At 49.7% G+C, this 15767-nt stretch overlaps 1 non-coding gene and 2 pseudogenes across 1 annotated transcript; all 3 read left to right on the plus strand.

Annotated features, from left to right (window-relative positions):
• Positions 1-2918: 2918 nt before the first annotated feature.
• LOC139531073 (U2 spliceosomal RNA) lies at positions 2919-3094 on the plus strand (annotated as a pseudogene).
• A 6895-nt stretch (positions 3095-9989) lies between these two features.
• LOC139531068 (U2 spliceosomal RNA) lies at positions 9990-10166 on the plus strand (annotated as a pseudogene).
• Positions 10167-10477: 311 nt separating this feature from the next.
• Positions 10478-10594, plus strand: LOC139531091 (U5 spliceosomal RNA). Its single transcript, XR_011666200.1, has one exon. It is a non-coding gene; the product is annotated as a U5 spliceosomal RNA (small nuclear RNA).
• The last annotated feature ends 5173 nt before the right edge of the window (positions 10595-15767 follow it).

The raw sequence follows: 15767 nt of genomic DNA on the forward strand, positions 1-15767 counted from the left end.
CCTAGTCCTTAATTGGTGTGGTGTCTACTACTTTATTTATTAATCAAAGCCATTGATTGGCCAGAGTCCATGCACCTGTTGACAATGTATGTAAGTCCCAGTCCTAGATGTGAGGACCTAAGCCAAGTAGAGCAGGGTTCTCCAACTTCTGGAGTTGTATAGCCTATTTAGGATTTTGTTCCAGCACAGCCCTCACACACTTGATTTATGACTAATCAAGGTTAACTTCTCTAGGATAGGGGGCAGCATTTTCACGTTTGGATAAAAAGCATACCCAAATTCAACTGCCAGCTACCCATCCCCAGAAGATAAGATATGCATATTGTATTATTAGTAGATTTGGATAGAAAACACTCTGGAGTTCCTAAAACTGTTTGAATCATGTCTGTGTGTATAACATAACTTATTTAACAGGCGAAACCCAGAGGACAAACAATTCAGATATTATTTTGTTTGCGGTCACTCTCTTTTCAATTAATTTTCATTGGGAATCCAGATTTCTAATTGACCTTCTTGCAGTTCCTACCGCTTCCACTGGATGTCAACAGTCTTTAGAAATTGGTTGAGCGTTTTTCCTTTGTGTAATGAAGAAGTACGGCCATTTTGAATCAGGGTCACTTGTTGTGTCCTGTTTGTTAGAGGCGCATGACCAAAAGGCAGTTTGTTTTAATCCTGGATTGAACACAGATCATCCCGTCTTCAATTTTATCGATTATTTACGTTAAAAAATACCTAACTTTGTATTACAAAAGTAGTTTGGAATGTTTTGGCAAAGTTTACAGGTATCTTTTGAGATATTTTGTAGTCACGTTTCACAATTTGGAACCGGTGTTTTTCTGGATCAAACGCGCCAAATAAAGTGACATTTTGGATATATATCGACGGAATTAATCGAACAAAAGGACCATTTGTGATGTTTATGGGACATATTGGAGTGCCAACAACAGAAGCTCGTCAAAGGTAAGGCATGAATTATATTTTTATTTCTGCGTTTTGTGTCGTGCCTGCAGGGTTGAAATATGCTTCTCTCTCTTTGTTTACTATGGTGCTACCCTCAGATAGGCTTTTCGGCGAAAGCAAACGATCCTGCTATTTGAATTCTGACATGTTGGCTGGATTCACAACCAGTGTAGCTTTAATTTTGTATCTTTCATGTGTGATTTAATGAAAGTTTGATTTTATAGTAATTTATATGAATATGGCGCTCTGCATTTTATCTGGCTTTTGGCCAAGTGAGGCAGCCTAAACTCAGATTTTTGGATATAAATATGAACTTTACCGAACAAAACATACATGTATTGTGTAACATGAAGTCCTATGAGTGTCATCTGATGAAGATCATCAAAGGTTAGTGATTCATTTTATCTCTATTTCTGCTTTTTGTTACTCCTCTCTTTGGCTGGAAAAATGGCTGTGTACTGACCTAACAATCGTTTGGTGTGCTTTCGCTGTAAATCCTTTTTGAAATCAGACATGTTGGCTGGATTAACAACAAGTGTAGCTTTAATTTGGTGTCTTTCATGTGTGATTTCATGAAAGTTTGATTTTTATAGTAATTTATTTGAATTTGGTGCTCTGCATTTTTACTGGTTTTGGCCAAGTGGGACGTTAACGTCCCACATATCCCAGAGAAGTTAAAGAAGTTTTTTGTCTTCAGGAGAACCCATTGGAGGTAGCATATGAGGTTTCCTTCTATACGGAGGAAAAACACGAGGAGATAATGCAGAAGGCGAGAGAGGTGGAGAAGGAAAGGCCTATGAGTCACTATTTGGTGACAAGTTTGGCGAAGAGGAACTTTAGAGTTGTGACTTAACATGTACAACCCACATGTAAAGGACGAGGATGTGAGGGCCTTCCTGGGGAGATTTATGGATAACATCTCCTCAGCAAGGTTCCTCAGGGACTCTCTCGGGTTTTGGACGGGGAGAAGAAGCTACCAGGCGCTCCTTAGGGAAGACCCAAAGGGCGTGGGAAGTTACCTCCATCCTCCAGCGATGTTCTCCCTGGGGGCTGACAGGGGGACGTTGTATTATGCACGTCAGCCCCCGTATTGCAGGCATTGTATGGCCTATGGCCATATCCAAGCCTCGTGCAAAGCTCAGAAATGCAGATACTGTGGATCTGGTGAGCACGAGGCGAGGAGCTGTGTGGGTGTGGCTCAGTAGCACACCTGTGGCGGGACTGCCCCGCTAGGCAGAGGTCATACGCGTCTGCAGCTGGGGGGGGGAGCGAGAGCAGGGGATGGGGGTAGAAGAGGAGAGGAGCAGGAAGAAGGTGGTGGCAGAGGGGAAGGAACTGCACCAAAGGAGCCAGAGAGAGAAGAGGGCCGGGACAGAAGGAGAGGTGGCCGGGACAGAAGGAGAGGTGGCTGGGACAGAAGGACTGCTGGTCGAGATGGAAGGGGAGGTGGTCGGGACAGAGGGAGAGAAGGGGAAGGAAGTAGAAGTGGAGGAATTGGACATGGGACAGAAAAAGGAACTCCTTGGAATGTTGAGGAAGAGGATAGAGGTGAAGGGGCCGGTGAAGGAGGGGGGGGGAGGGAGAGAAGTGGCAGGACCTTCGTGGGCTCCCTCTCCTTCTTCTTCTTCTTTCACACCTCTGGAGGAGCTGGAACGCCAGGTGATGGCACTGGGTAGGGCATTAGAGGGAGGTACAGGCTATTTGTTGGGGGACGTGGGGTCCCCGGTCAGTAGTCTGGGTGAGGAGATGAACATGAGTGTGGGGCAGGCGCCGGGAGATGGACTTGTGTGATTTTTTTGGGGAATGGGGTGGTTGTGTAGTTTGTAGGTGAGATGGGGAGGGAAGATACTCCCCGGATTTTTGGTTTTGGAGATTGTTTAGTAGGTTGAGGAATTTTTTGTTGATGGTTAGAGAAGATATGTAAGATTGGAATTTTTGTTTGGTTTTGAAGGTAATAAATATATTTTATAAAAAAAAAAAATATGTTCTTATCAGTTTAATATCTGATACGGCCCCCATCGGGGGACTACATATTAAATGGATTTTTCGAACAGGGAGTCGGAAATGGGGCTTGCTCCGTCCGCTCCACGCATCGACCCGGTATTGCAGTACCTCCGGGAACGGTGCAACACATTTCTCCCGTTGTCAAGGAAAGAAAATACACAAAGCTGTGTAAACAGCTGGCAGAGGAAGAAAAGGAAATAAAAAACATTCAAAGTGAAAGTAGGGCGAAGCGCTCTTCGTGGGTTCCCCCGTTTCCTGCCATTTTACAAAAAAAAAAAAAAAGGGTGTCTCACCCTTGTCTTTTCTTTTGTCCTGGGTTTGGTGGTGGACTACTACGACTGTAGGGTGAGTTTAAAGGCCCTCTGGTCTTTTTTCTTTCTTATTTAATTTAATTTAATTTTCCCCCTTGTTTGTCCTGTTTTGTATCTCTCCACCCCCTTGTATCCTACCCTCCCCCCCTTTAGCTCTTCCTACTGTTTTGAGTTTTGTGTTGTCTGCTAGCCGGAGTGGCTTTTGGGCTTGTGGGCCTGCTAGCTTTAGCTTGGCTTGGCCTGCTAGCTCCTGGCCCTTTTAGGCGTGGCAGGCTTTGTTTGTTGTTTGTTTGACTGTGGTTTCCTTGTTCCCCTTGTCCCTATCCACCTTGTATCTTTAGTTTATCCCCCAAATTGCCTTTTGTCTCAGTTCCTTGTTTGTTTTGTGTTGTCAACTGGGGGACCTTTGCTGGCCGGCCTGCTAGCTAGTTAGCTTAGCCTGGTCTGCTGGTGAGGCCTGCTAGCTTCTTCGTCCCTCAAGTTTGGCAGGTGTTGTTAGTCAGTGTGTGTTTTCATTTTTCCTTTCCACCCTCATTCCCTTTTACCTTAAGTATTTTGTTTGTTTTTTAGTCTTACCCCCTAGCCTGTCTTCCCTTTTTGGTTTGTGTGCTTTGTTTGTCTTGTGGTAAGGCTTCTTGGCTCGTGGGCCCGCTAGCTGGTAAGCTTAGTCTGGCCTGCTGGCGTGGCCTGCTAGCCTTCTAGCCTTTGTTTACTTTGTCTTTCCCCTCCTTGTGCCCTTCCCTTTGTGAAAAAATAAAAATAAAAATAAAAAATTCCCCTCCTTGTGTCCTTTCCCAGTGTTGACAAGTTTAGTTTGGTGCTGTGCTAGATAGGTTGTTGTGTGTCCCGTGGTGCTGGTAGGCCCTGGTTAACACAGCCTAGCAGAGCCTGCTAGTCTCCTCGGTTGTCTCACACCCCTCCCCCCTTCCTCCCAACCCCCTCTCCCTTCCCTCGCCCCCTCTTCCTTCCCCCTCCCCTTTTTCCCCTTCCCCTCCCCCTCTTTTCACTGGTGTTGGGTTTTAAAGGGAGTGGGCCTCCATCATGTCAGCAGCACAGGCTGGCATGAGGAGGCACCATGCAGTGCGCCTCCTGTTAAAGGAGAAGGGAGGGAAAATAATGGAGTTATCCCGATTGGATTTCTCCACAAAATTCCTCCAAAAGGAACTCGGTTTCCATCCCGCGCAGGTAAACTGCATCCTAGCCCTCCCTTATGGGAAAGGCTTTGATGTCAGTTTTGCCAGCGGAAGCTTCCTGAGGGAGTTCTGAACACCCAGGGGTCCCTCACAGCAATGTTTGAGGTGACCAAGCTGACGGATAATAGCATTAAAACCGTTATTATCCGTATGTACAATGAAACCGTACAGCCGAGGACGTTGCAGTATGGCTGGGCAGGTACTGCAACGTGAAGGGGCCTCTGGTCCAGGTGAAGGATCCCGATGGGATCTGGACAGGGGCCTGGAGGGTCACTGGCCAGCAGTGGGAGGCCCCTTGGGGCTATGGTGGGTTGAAAGCCATCCCATCCACCATAGTCCTCGGAGAGAACAGGGGCCATGTTCACTACCAGGACCAGCCCAAGCTGTGCCGTAAGTGTGGTGAACATGGCCACCTTGCAGACGCCTGTAAAAAGGTCGTCTGCATGAAGTGCCGGGAGGTGGGCCACCGCTACGAGGATTGCACGAACGGAAGGTCGTGCAACTTCTGTGGCGAGCGGTCCCACCTCATCCGCGGCTGCCCCTTCTCCTGGGCCAACAAGGTCAGGGCCGAAAGGAGGGAGGTGGCTTCCGAGCGTCAGGTGGTGGTCACCGAGGCAGTTGCCGAGGAGGTGGTTGTAGAGCAGGTGGTGGTGGTGGAGGAGACAGTGGTGGAGGCGGTGGCCGTAGTAGAGGGCGCGGAAGGTGCAGTGGTGGAAGAAGTGGGAGGAGAGGACAAAACCCTCCCCACCCCAATCCCCCTGCCCCAGACTAAGGTGACCCCTGAAGGAGAAAGGGCCGAGAAAGACGGTTCTGGAGAGATTTTTAGCCAAAACTCCCCAAGTGGGTCAGACATTATAGGGACGGTGTCGGAAAGCACCATGGAGACGGTGTCAGGAGATACGGGAGAGGGGGGGGAGCTTCTGGAGGAACACCTCCCTCCACGTAAAAGAAATGCTGAGGAGCTCTCTGACCCCGAACAGGGTGAAGGAAAAAAGGGAAAGGTGGAGTGGGAGAGCTCCCAGGGGGAGGAAGAACCCAGAACCTTCCCCTCCAACTCCCTTTACCCCGGAGGGAGAGAGAGAAATCACAAGAAAAGTAACCCTCTTTTAACTGTTCAATGCCTATTCTTTTAGCACTGTTTTTACTCACCCCTTTTATGGCTTTTAAAATCACCACTATAAACGTTAGGAGTGTAAAAACAGCAACAAGAGCACAGTCGGTTTAATCCTTTTTAGAAAGGTTTAACTCTGATGTGTTTTTATTACAGGAGTGTGGTCTACCCTTTTTATCTTCTTACAGGAAATGGGAGGAAAAGTGGCAGCACGGACCCTCCATTTGGAGTGGTTCCAATTTTAACAAGAATGACGGTGTTGCCATTTTAATCAAGACCCCACAGGTGGTGGTGAGGGGGAGCACGGTGGTGGTAGGCGGGCGTGCTCTTTTAGCCAATTGTACTTTTATGGGGAGGGATTTTAATGTGCTAAATGTGTATGGTTTTAATGATAAACATGACCGGTGCGCACTTTTAGAAGACCTGCAGTCCCACATGCTAGGGAGGGATCCTCTAGTGGTGGGTGGGGATTTTAATTGTGTTTTAAGTAGAGCAGACAGGAGAGGGGCAGGAGAGGATTTTAAGGTAGACAGGTCAAGTGTTTTATTGCAAGGGCTGTGCAGGGATTTTAAACTGTAAAACACTTAAAAAATCGGAAATATTGGCTGTATTCACAAGATCTTTGTCTTTCATTTGCTATACACCATATATTTTTCAGAAATGTTTTTGATGAGTATTTAGGTATTTGACGTTGGTGTCTGTAATTACTCTGGTTGCTTCGGTGCTATATCTGACGGTAGCTGTGATGGTAGCATCAATGTAAAACTGATTTATACCTCAAATATGCACATTTTTCGAACAAAACATAGATTTATTGTGTAACATGTTATAGGACTGTCATCTGATGAAGTTGTTTCTTGGTTAGTTAGGTTGGCTTTGTGCATGCTACCTGTGCTGTGAAAAATGTCTGTCCTTGTTTCTATTTGGTGGTGAGCTAACATAAATATACGTGGTGTTTTCGCTGTAAAACATTTAAAAAATCGGACATGTTGGCTGGATTCACAAGATGTTTATCTTTCAAATGCTGTATTGGACTTGTTAATGTGTGAAAGTTAAATATTTATAAAAAATACATTTTGAATATCGCGCCCTGCACTTGAGCTGGATGTTGACATAAGTGTACCGGCACCGCCCTGCAGCCTGAAGAAGTTAAACTGACTGTTTTAAAACCCTGCATCCAAGAGAGGAGGGCTTCACCTGGACCAGTGGTGACGGCACCAGAGCCTCTCGCATTGATTATCTGTTTACCCGGGACTGTCCCCCAACTGATGCTAGAATAACCCCTGCTTTCTTCTCAGATCACGTAATGCTGACGTGCACCATTTCACTAACTTCGGGTGTGACTGTGGGAAGAGGGCCCTGGAAATTGAACTGCTCCCTTTTAGAAGATGATAGAGTAGTTAGTCAGTACCGGGAGCAGTTCAGCCAGTGGCAGACGCTACAGGACTTCTTTGACACACGAGCACAGTGGTGGGAAATGGTGAAGGGAAAGACAAGGACCTTCTTTAGAGAGATAGGAAAGAAAAAAAGTAGAAAAAGATTGACGCATGGTGGGACTGCAAAAGCGACTGGAAATGTATTTTAATTTATGCCAACAGGGCCTTGATTTTAACCAAGAAGTAAAGAAGGAAATGGTATTTTTAGCAGAACAGAAAAGCAAGGGGGTTATTTTAAGAAGTAAAGAAAGGGAGAAGTGCACTAGGTACTTTTTTAAGAAAATAGTTAGTAAGGGTAGGATAATGACGGGTTTAAAAGATAAAGATGGGGTTTTAAAAACAGATACAGAGGGAATAAAAGAAGTAGTCGAGGATTTTTATGGGGAACTGTTTGGGGTAAAAGAGGTATGCGAAGAGACGATGGGGGACATTTTAACCTACATCGACAAGACCCTACCCAACACAGACGACCTGACAAAAGACCTGACGAGGACAGAAATCGACAAAGGACTGAAGCATTTTAAGAGGGGTAAATCACCGGGGGAGGACGGCCTCCCTTTGGAGTTTTATCTGACCTTTTGGGATGTTTTAGCCGACGAACTTCTGACTGTTTTTACGGACTTTGAACACCTTGACAGACTACCTGACAGTTTTAGAGTGGGGATTGTGACTCTTTTATATAAGAAAAACGACAGGACGGACCTGAAGAACTGGAGACCGATTACCCTTTTAAACTTTGATTGTAAACTTTTTACCAAAGTTTTAACACTCAGAATGTCTTCTGTTTTAGGGGAGGTGATCCACCCGGACCAAACCTGTGCCATTCCCGGAAGGAAGATCACGGACAGCCTGATACTGATCCGAGATGCCATCTGTTATGTGAGAGACAGAAACATGCGGCTTGTAGTCCTAAATTTAGATTTTGAAAAAGCCTTTGATTGGGTCTCGCACCAGTACCTCTTTAAGGTACTGCAAAAAATGGGTTTCCCGGACAGGTTTTTAGCTTGGGTGGGACTGCTGTACGGGGACATCACCAGCAAAATCCTCGTAAATGGGCATCTGTCAAAAGCAGTGGGAGTACACTGCGGCGTCCGTCAGGGCTGTCCATTATCTCCCCTTCTGTTTGTGGCCTGCATTGAACCACTGGCACAGGTCTTGAGAAGGGACCAACGGATCAGTGGGGTGGGTATCCCGGGGAGTGGGGGGATGACCGCCAAGTGCGTTTTTTACATGGACGACGTCAACATTTTATGTACCGACCTTTTATCCGTCGACAGGACCCTGGACAGGACCGACTGGTATGGACGAGCCTCTGGGGCGAGACTGAACAGAGACAAGACCGAGGCCCAATTCTTCGGACCATGGGCAGACCCAGACTTGACCAGACTACCACTGACGGTCAAAACGACAGACATAAGGGTATTGGGGGTAAAATTTGACAGGGAGGGAGGAGGGAGCGGAAACTGGAATGGGATCCTGGGGACAGTAAGACAGAGACTGGGTTTTTGGGGACTACGACAGCTGACTTTTGAGGGCAAGGTTTTAATCATTAAAGCTGTGATTTTACCTGTGCTTTTATTAATCAGTTCTGTTTTTATCCCCCCACGAAGGAGTCTTTTAGCCCTGGAGCGGATGCTTTTTTACTTCCTGTGGGGAAGCAAGTGGGAGAGGCTGAGGAGGGAGGTGGTCAAGAGGCCCAGGTCCAAGGGGGGGAAAGGCTTGCCTGACCTCTACTTGTTCCTGGGCAGCCGCTACACAGCGCTACATCTGACTCTTGCCACCTCCCCGGTCAACAACAAGACCCAGGCCCTCGCACGGTTCTGGCTGGGATCTTACCTCAGGACTCTGGGGCTGATCCCAGTCGACCTGCGAGCCCCAGTCTCTTTCCTGCTCCCCACTCACTATGCCCAGCTCCAGAAATTTTTAAGACATTTTAAACTGGAAAAAGAAGCAGTCACGGTTTTAACAAAACACCGCTCTCTTCTCTCTCTTGTGCAGGATCGGGAACCAGTGTGTCCAGTACGCGGGCTTGCTATAGGCGAGCCCACAACGGTTTGGCGTAACGTGGCCCATCCTGCTCTCCTGAATCGGCACCGGGACCTGTCCTGGATGGTCGCCCACGAGATCCTCCCGGTCAGGGCCGTTATGCACTCACGGGGCATGGCGAGAACATCCGCGTGCCCCCGACCAGGCTGCGGCCAAGAGGAGTCGGTGAGGCACCTGCTCTGTGAGTGCAGAGCCGCCAGGGACCTGTGGAAGGAAGCAGGCCCCCTGATCACTCCGTGTCTGCCAGCAGGGGAGGACCTAACGCCTCAGCTCGTACTGTACGGGGTGGGCCGAAAGCCTATTCCATCGAAGGCCTTCACCAAGCTCTGGCCCACCCTCACGTTTCTGAAGGACGCCCTGTGGTCCTCCCGTAACCTGCTGGTAGCTAAAAGTGTAGAGACCACACCCCAGGCAGTGGCCATTGTAGCCACGGAAGCCCTGGGGTGGTACAGAAGGAAGGGGGCCTCGACCCCAAGTGAAGGGTCCCCCACAACACCCTAGGTCCCGGCGGCCACGGCCTGACAGCGCTGCGGCGCCTAGGGCAGGGATCTCCTCTGGGCCCCGAAGGATGGGACGGTGGCTTATTCAGAGGAGCAGGATGAGGCGAGTTTGATAAGGACTCACCCCGCTCCTGTACAAGGGACCGAAGACAGCTTTTTAACATGTTTTTAACATGTTTCTCATGTCTTAAAACTTTTTACCTTTGTTAAATCATTAGTACACATTTTAAATGGCTTTTACAGATTTGATGTTTTTACAAGAAAAGTACTTTTATTCATGGTTGTTTTCATTGGTTTTAACATGTACTTTTTAACAAATTTAAATGTAATGTTCAAATGCTGTGTTTTACGCCTGATTGCCGTTTTTATGTGTATGAAATGATGTAAAAAAAAAAAATTATGAGCCGTTTTAAAGGAAATGTGCTAATAAAACTTTTCCAAAAGAAAAAAAATCTGTTCTTATCAGTTTAATATCTGATACGTCCCCCATCGGGGGACTACATATTAAATAGATTTTTCGAACAGGGAGTCGGAAATGGGGCTTGCTCCGTCCGCTCCACACATCGACCCGGTATTGCAGTTCCTCCGGGAACGGTGCAACACATTTCTCCCGTTGTCAAGGAAAGAAAATACACAAAGATGTGTAAACAGCTGGCAGAAGAAGAAAAGGAAAGGAAAAAAGAAAAAACATCCAAAGTGAAAGTAGGGCGAAGCGCTCTTCGTGGGTTCCCCCGTTTCCCGCCATTTTACTTAATAAAAAAAACGTTGGTCAGGATAGTGAGTGAGTGTGTCTGTCTGTCTGTGTCTGTGACTTTTTACCCTGGCAGAGTGGGTTGGGTGACCGACCACCCACCCGCGAGGTCCCAGCCTAGTAGTGCACAGAGTGTGTCTCGGGCCCCGACCTCTGACTTCCATACGACTCTGGTTTCTCTTCATTACGCACAAGCCTTTCGCCTTTTACTAAAGACTTCCGTGGAGAGGAACACTTATGAGTTCAAAGTATTTTTGGAAGGGCTTTGCTTCTGGCAGAGCCCGGTATATCTTGTTTCAAGAGAAATTGACAGAGATGATGATGCCCACCCACCGACGAGACTTTTTGCTCATGCGTTTGACTTCAATCGGACTGACCGGTGTATTTTTCCACTCCAAGTTGTCGCTAAGGGCAATTGAGCTCAAAGAGCTAGTGACTTAAAGACGCATTGGCGACTTAAAAAAAAAAAAAAACACCCGCATGTCTGTCTGTCTGTCTGTCGCCAGGGAAAGGTTGGTTGGGTGGGTGGGTGGGTGAGTGAGTGGGTGGGGAGGAGCCACCTTTTGCCAAACCGCCAAAGTCTGCCGAGACCCCCGGGTGCCCGGCGGGTGCAGGGGTCCATTTGTGGGTTATCGCTTCTCGGCCTTTTGGCTCAGTTTCAAGCTCGGTACTGCGGTGCCTCAAAGCTCACTGGGTCAAGGGTCGAAGGTAGGAGGGCGTAAAGGGCAGGTTTTGTTTTCTTTTTGGGAAAGTTTGGAACCTGCAGGTTTTTCTCCGTGAGGCGATGGCAAACACTAAAAGTGGAGCTGGGTCGGTCCCTAGGACTGGACTTAAAAATACGATACGATTTGCCTGGAAGGAAAATGAGGGACGGATGCCGAGGGACACCTTCGCAAGAACAGTGCTGATGGGGGCCCTGAAGCTTCGAGTTCAGGAGGTGATGTGTCTCCAGGGAAATGCGATGGAGGAGGTGTACGACGTGACCTTCCACACTGAAGGTATGTGTGATGCGACGATAGACCGAGCTAAGGCTGGGGCTGGGGAAAGGCCGCTGTTGTTATTCAACGTGACGTGCCTGGCGAAGACGAATTTCAGGGTAATCAATGTACATATGTACAACCCCCATGTGGCAGGCCATAAGAGAATACCTGAGTCGTTTCTGCGAAGTAACATCGGGGGCAAGGTATGTAAAGGATTCCCTGGGGTTCTGGACTGGCCGACGTCAAATCCAGGTGCTCCTTAGGCCGGATCAGGGAGGGTTTGATGGGTTCCTCCATCCCCCGGCAAGTTTCTCGCTGGGTTCGGATAGAGGGATACTGTTTTACACCCGCCAACCTCCGTACTGCAAAAAATGCAGAGAATATGGGCACTTAACAGCTGCATGTAATGCACAGAAGTGCCGGTTTTGCCAATCGGTGGAACACGAGGGCAAGGATTGCACAGCGCCAAAAGAGTGCCATGGGGGTGGTAGCAGACAACACCTGTACAGGGAGTGCCCGAAGAGGCAAGACTCGTACGCGGCAGCAGCAACCTGGGGAAGGATGAAAGGAGGAAAAGGCATGGAGGAGGAGAAGGGAAGGGCAGGTGAAGGTGGCCTAGGCCACAGTCGAGATGAGGAAGCAAGGAGGAGGGCAAGGGGAGAAAAAGAGGAGCCACCCGTGTCTTTGCCAGCGACACAAGGCAGGGGCCAGCCCGATGTGGGAGAGGGGACCTCTGTGGGTTTGGGGGTGGTCCCGGAGACACAGATGGAAGAGGGTACATCACCCAAAAGCAAGCTACAAGTAGAGGGGGGAGCGACAGGTGAGATGGGCTCGTCCCTTGACACAGTTTCCATAGAGGGAGGGTTAGGGGTCATTTCGGGGGTGGTAAAGAAGATGGAGGACGAGCTCGATGGCACGCAAACAAGGAACGAGGAATGGGGGTCCATATTGCCCTTACCGGCAACCCCAGGACAAAAGAGGGTAGCCTCCACAGCACAGAAGACCCGGGAGGAAGAAGGGGTGTTTTCTGACTTAGGGGAAACACGGCGGAGGAAGAAGAAGAGCTCGGTTGAGCTGGGAGAGGGCCAGAGCGGGATGGAAGAAAGTGCCACTGAGGTGGTTCCCCCGGCGTTGACAGAATCATCCATCCCACTCATCCAGATGGAGGTAGAGCTGGAGACAAATGTGCTGGGGAAGCCTGCGGAAAGGGGTGTCTCAGGACATGTCTGGGTCTCCGGGACCCCAAATCCCCGTCCTCTTCCCCTTGACCTGGGGTCCCCGGGAAGAGAGGGGAGTGGGGGGGAGACCTCGGAGAGTGAGGATCAAGATTTTTCGTACGAGGGTGTACAAGTGTGCGGGGGGATGATCGGTGACGTAAAGGGGGACCCACTGTCAGCACTGGAATCAGCTCTCCCGTTGCTCACCAGGGAGGGGATGCAGTCGTCAGATGCACTGTTGATGTCATCAGGGGATGGGGTGTCTCAGGCTATTTCTGGGACGCCGGGACCCCCTATCCCCCCCCCCCTTCCCCAGCAGTTTGGGGTTGTCAGGGTGGGGATGCGGGGAGTGGGAGAGTTGGGGGAGCCTCCGAAGCTGCTGGAGTAGGATCCCTGTCGGATGACAACCTGTACTAACGGGGCAGTGTAAATGTTGGTTTTCTGCATAGAGGTTTCGGTTTCTCCTTTATTTAGGGTAAATGGCGAACATCAAAATAATGACAATGAATGTTCGAGGTCTGAGGGACCCGATAAAAAGAAGGGCAGTTTTTAGTTGTTTATCCAACATAGGTTTTACCTTTTGTTTTTTGCAGGAGGTGCATTTGAGAGATGGGGGGGGATGTGGAGCGTTTCAAAAAAGAGTTGGATAAAGGGAAGTCAGTGTGGAGTGTGGGGGGAGTCCACTCAGCAGGGGTTGGGATTTAGTTTGGCACAAGGGAGGTGAAGGTAGAGGGAACACACGTAGCAATGCAGGGGAGGGTTTTGGGGGCAGATATAGTATTAGGGGATTTTAGGCTAAGGGTTATAGGGGTATACGGGCCACAGACAGTGCCAGAGAGAAGGGAGATGGTGGAGCTTCTGGCACCGCTGTGTGCCACAAACAGGGTTTTGGTAGTGGGAGGGGACTTTAATGTAGATTTAGGAGGGGTAGCAGATGGTAGCGTAGGGGCCATCACCGGACTTATGGCAAGTCATGGTCTGGTGGATGGCGGCCTTAACACTGCTCCGGCGTTGGCGGGCCCCACGTGGCGTAATTCCCGGGGGGTTGTGCGGAGGCTGGACTACGTCTTTCTACCTAAATCCCTGGGGCTTTTGTCTGGGCGTTTGCTGCCTGTGTTTTTCTCGGATCACGACGGGGTCCTCTTTAGGGTCAAAGCGCCTGTCAGTCTTTTTGGTAGGGGGTACTGGAAGCTCGACCGGGATATCCTGGAAGAGCGAGTTTTGGTCAACAATTTCTCTGTTTTTTTTCGAGGGCTTGAGGGTCTCCGACCTATGTGCGGAGGGGTGTTGGAGTGGTGGGAGATAGCCAAAGTCAGGATTAGGGTTTTTATTTGTGGTTTTTGTAACAGGAAGGTAAGAGAGGAGAGAAGGGAGGTGGGGCAGCTCCAACGGTTACTTGAGCTCGGGTACGAGGCTGGCAACCTCGGAGGTTCAATGGACGTGGAGCGTGCAACCAGCCTCAAGGCTCAAATCAGGGAGGTGCATGAGAGGAAGGCCCGTGCTTTACTGCAGCGTGCACACTCTGATTTCATAGAGCAGAATGAGACCTGCTCAGCAGTGTTTTTTAAATCAGTTAGGGAAAAGCAGGCAAGACAGGTTTTTTATGGGGTGAGAGATAGACAGGGTAGGATAGTCAGGGAGCCGGCTCAGATGGTCAGGGTGGCAACTGACCATTTCCGGTGTTTTTTCCAGGAGAGGGTAGTAGAGGAAGGGCAGAGCACCATGTTCTTAGAACATTTGTCCCGGCGTGTGCCGGAGGACATCAGAAAGGTGATGGAGGCCCCGATAACACTAGAGGAGGTGGAGAACGCCCTCAAGAGGATGGGGAAAGGGAAGGTGCCTGGGATGGATGGGCTGCCGGCGGAGTTTTACCTCAAATTTTGGGGTATGCTTGGACCGGTGGTCCTCGAAGTCCTGACGGCGGTTCTCGAGACTGGTGTCCCGGGCAGGTCAATGGCTGTAGGTGTGCTGTCCCTCCTCTACAAGAAGGGAGACGCCGCCGACCTTAGCAACTGGCGGCCTTTGACCATGCTGTGCGTAGATTATAAGATACTAGCTAAGGTCATGGCAGACCGTTTACGCAAAGCCCTTCCCTACGTTGTCCATGAGGATCAAACGTGTGGGGTGGAGGGCCGCTCCATTAGGTGGAACCTCCAATTGATCAGGGACTCCATCGCCTGGGTTGAGGATAGAAGTCTACCTTTAATGGTAGCGGCACCTGATCAGGCAAAGGCTTTTGATCGCGTCAGTAGGGTTTTTCTTTTCAGAGTACTAGGTAGGTTAGGGTTTGGCGATCGCTTTATAAAGTGGATCAAGATTTTGTATGTGGGAGCGGGGTGCCGGGTGAGCATTAACAGCCATCTGGGTGATGTGTTCGGCCTCTCCTCAGGGGTTAGACAGGGATGCCCGCTCTCGGCACTCCTTTTCGTGCTCTATATGGAGCCCCTAGCGGCTGCCATTAGGGCTGACGTAGGGGTGGAGGGTCTGTTGGTCCCTGGGAGCGGCGGTTTGCGTGTTAAGGTGACACAGTACGCAGATGACACCACTTTGCTTTTGTGCAAGGACTCGTGCCTGCTAAGGTCTCTGGACATAATTGGAGACTTTACCCGCGCGTCGGGAGCGGTCCTTAACCTCGCCAAGTCGTCTGTTAAGTATTTCGGCAGATGGCGGGGCAGGGCTCTCTCTCTGTAATGGGGCCCATTTTGAGACCTTCGGCTCCGCGACACTGAACTGGAACATGAGAGTTGCTGTGGTTCAGAGGAAGCTGGCAATGTGGAAGGCCAGATCATTGTCCTTTTTGGGCAAGGTCCTGGTACTGAAGGTGGATGTACTGCCTTCCCTCCTATACTTGGCATACGTCTATCCATTGCCAGCGAGCATGAGGAGGGGGCTAGTAAGGCTCGTGTTTCAGTTCATGTGGGGGGGCAGGTATGAGTATGTCGCCAGGGCTCGCATGCTCTCATCCATCGGGGAGGGTGGGAGGGGGGTTCCACACTTTCCACTCAAGCTGGACTCGATTTTTGTTTCGTTTTTGTTGAATGAACTCGCTAATCCGGTGATTCATCCCTCCGGATACTTCCTGCGGGTGTTTTTCTCGTACCAGGCGAGGAGCATAATGGTGTGGTCCAACACGGGTCCTCGGGCGGAACAGCTGCCGTGGCACTTCAGCCATGCGGCGAAGTGGCTGCGTGCGCACCCCGAGGTTGAAGTCGCCCGAGTAGGCTTGGATCACAGACACCTGTACGAGGAGGTTAGACG

Source organism: Salvelinus alpinus, chromosome 9 (genome assembly GCF_045679555.1).
Source record: "Salvelinus alpinus chromosome 9, SLU_Salpinus.1, whole genome shotgun sequence".
In the NCBI taxonomy this organism is placed as follows: Eukaryota; Metazoa; Chordata; class Actinopteri; order Salmoniformes; family Salmonidae; genus Salvelinus; species Salvelinus alpinus.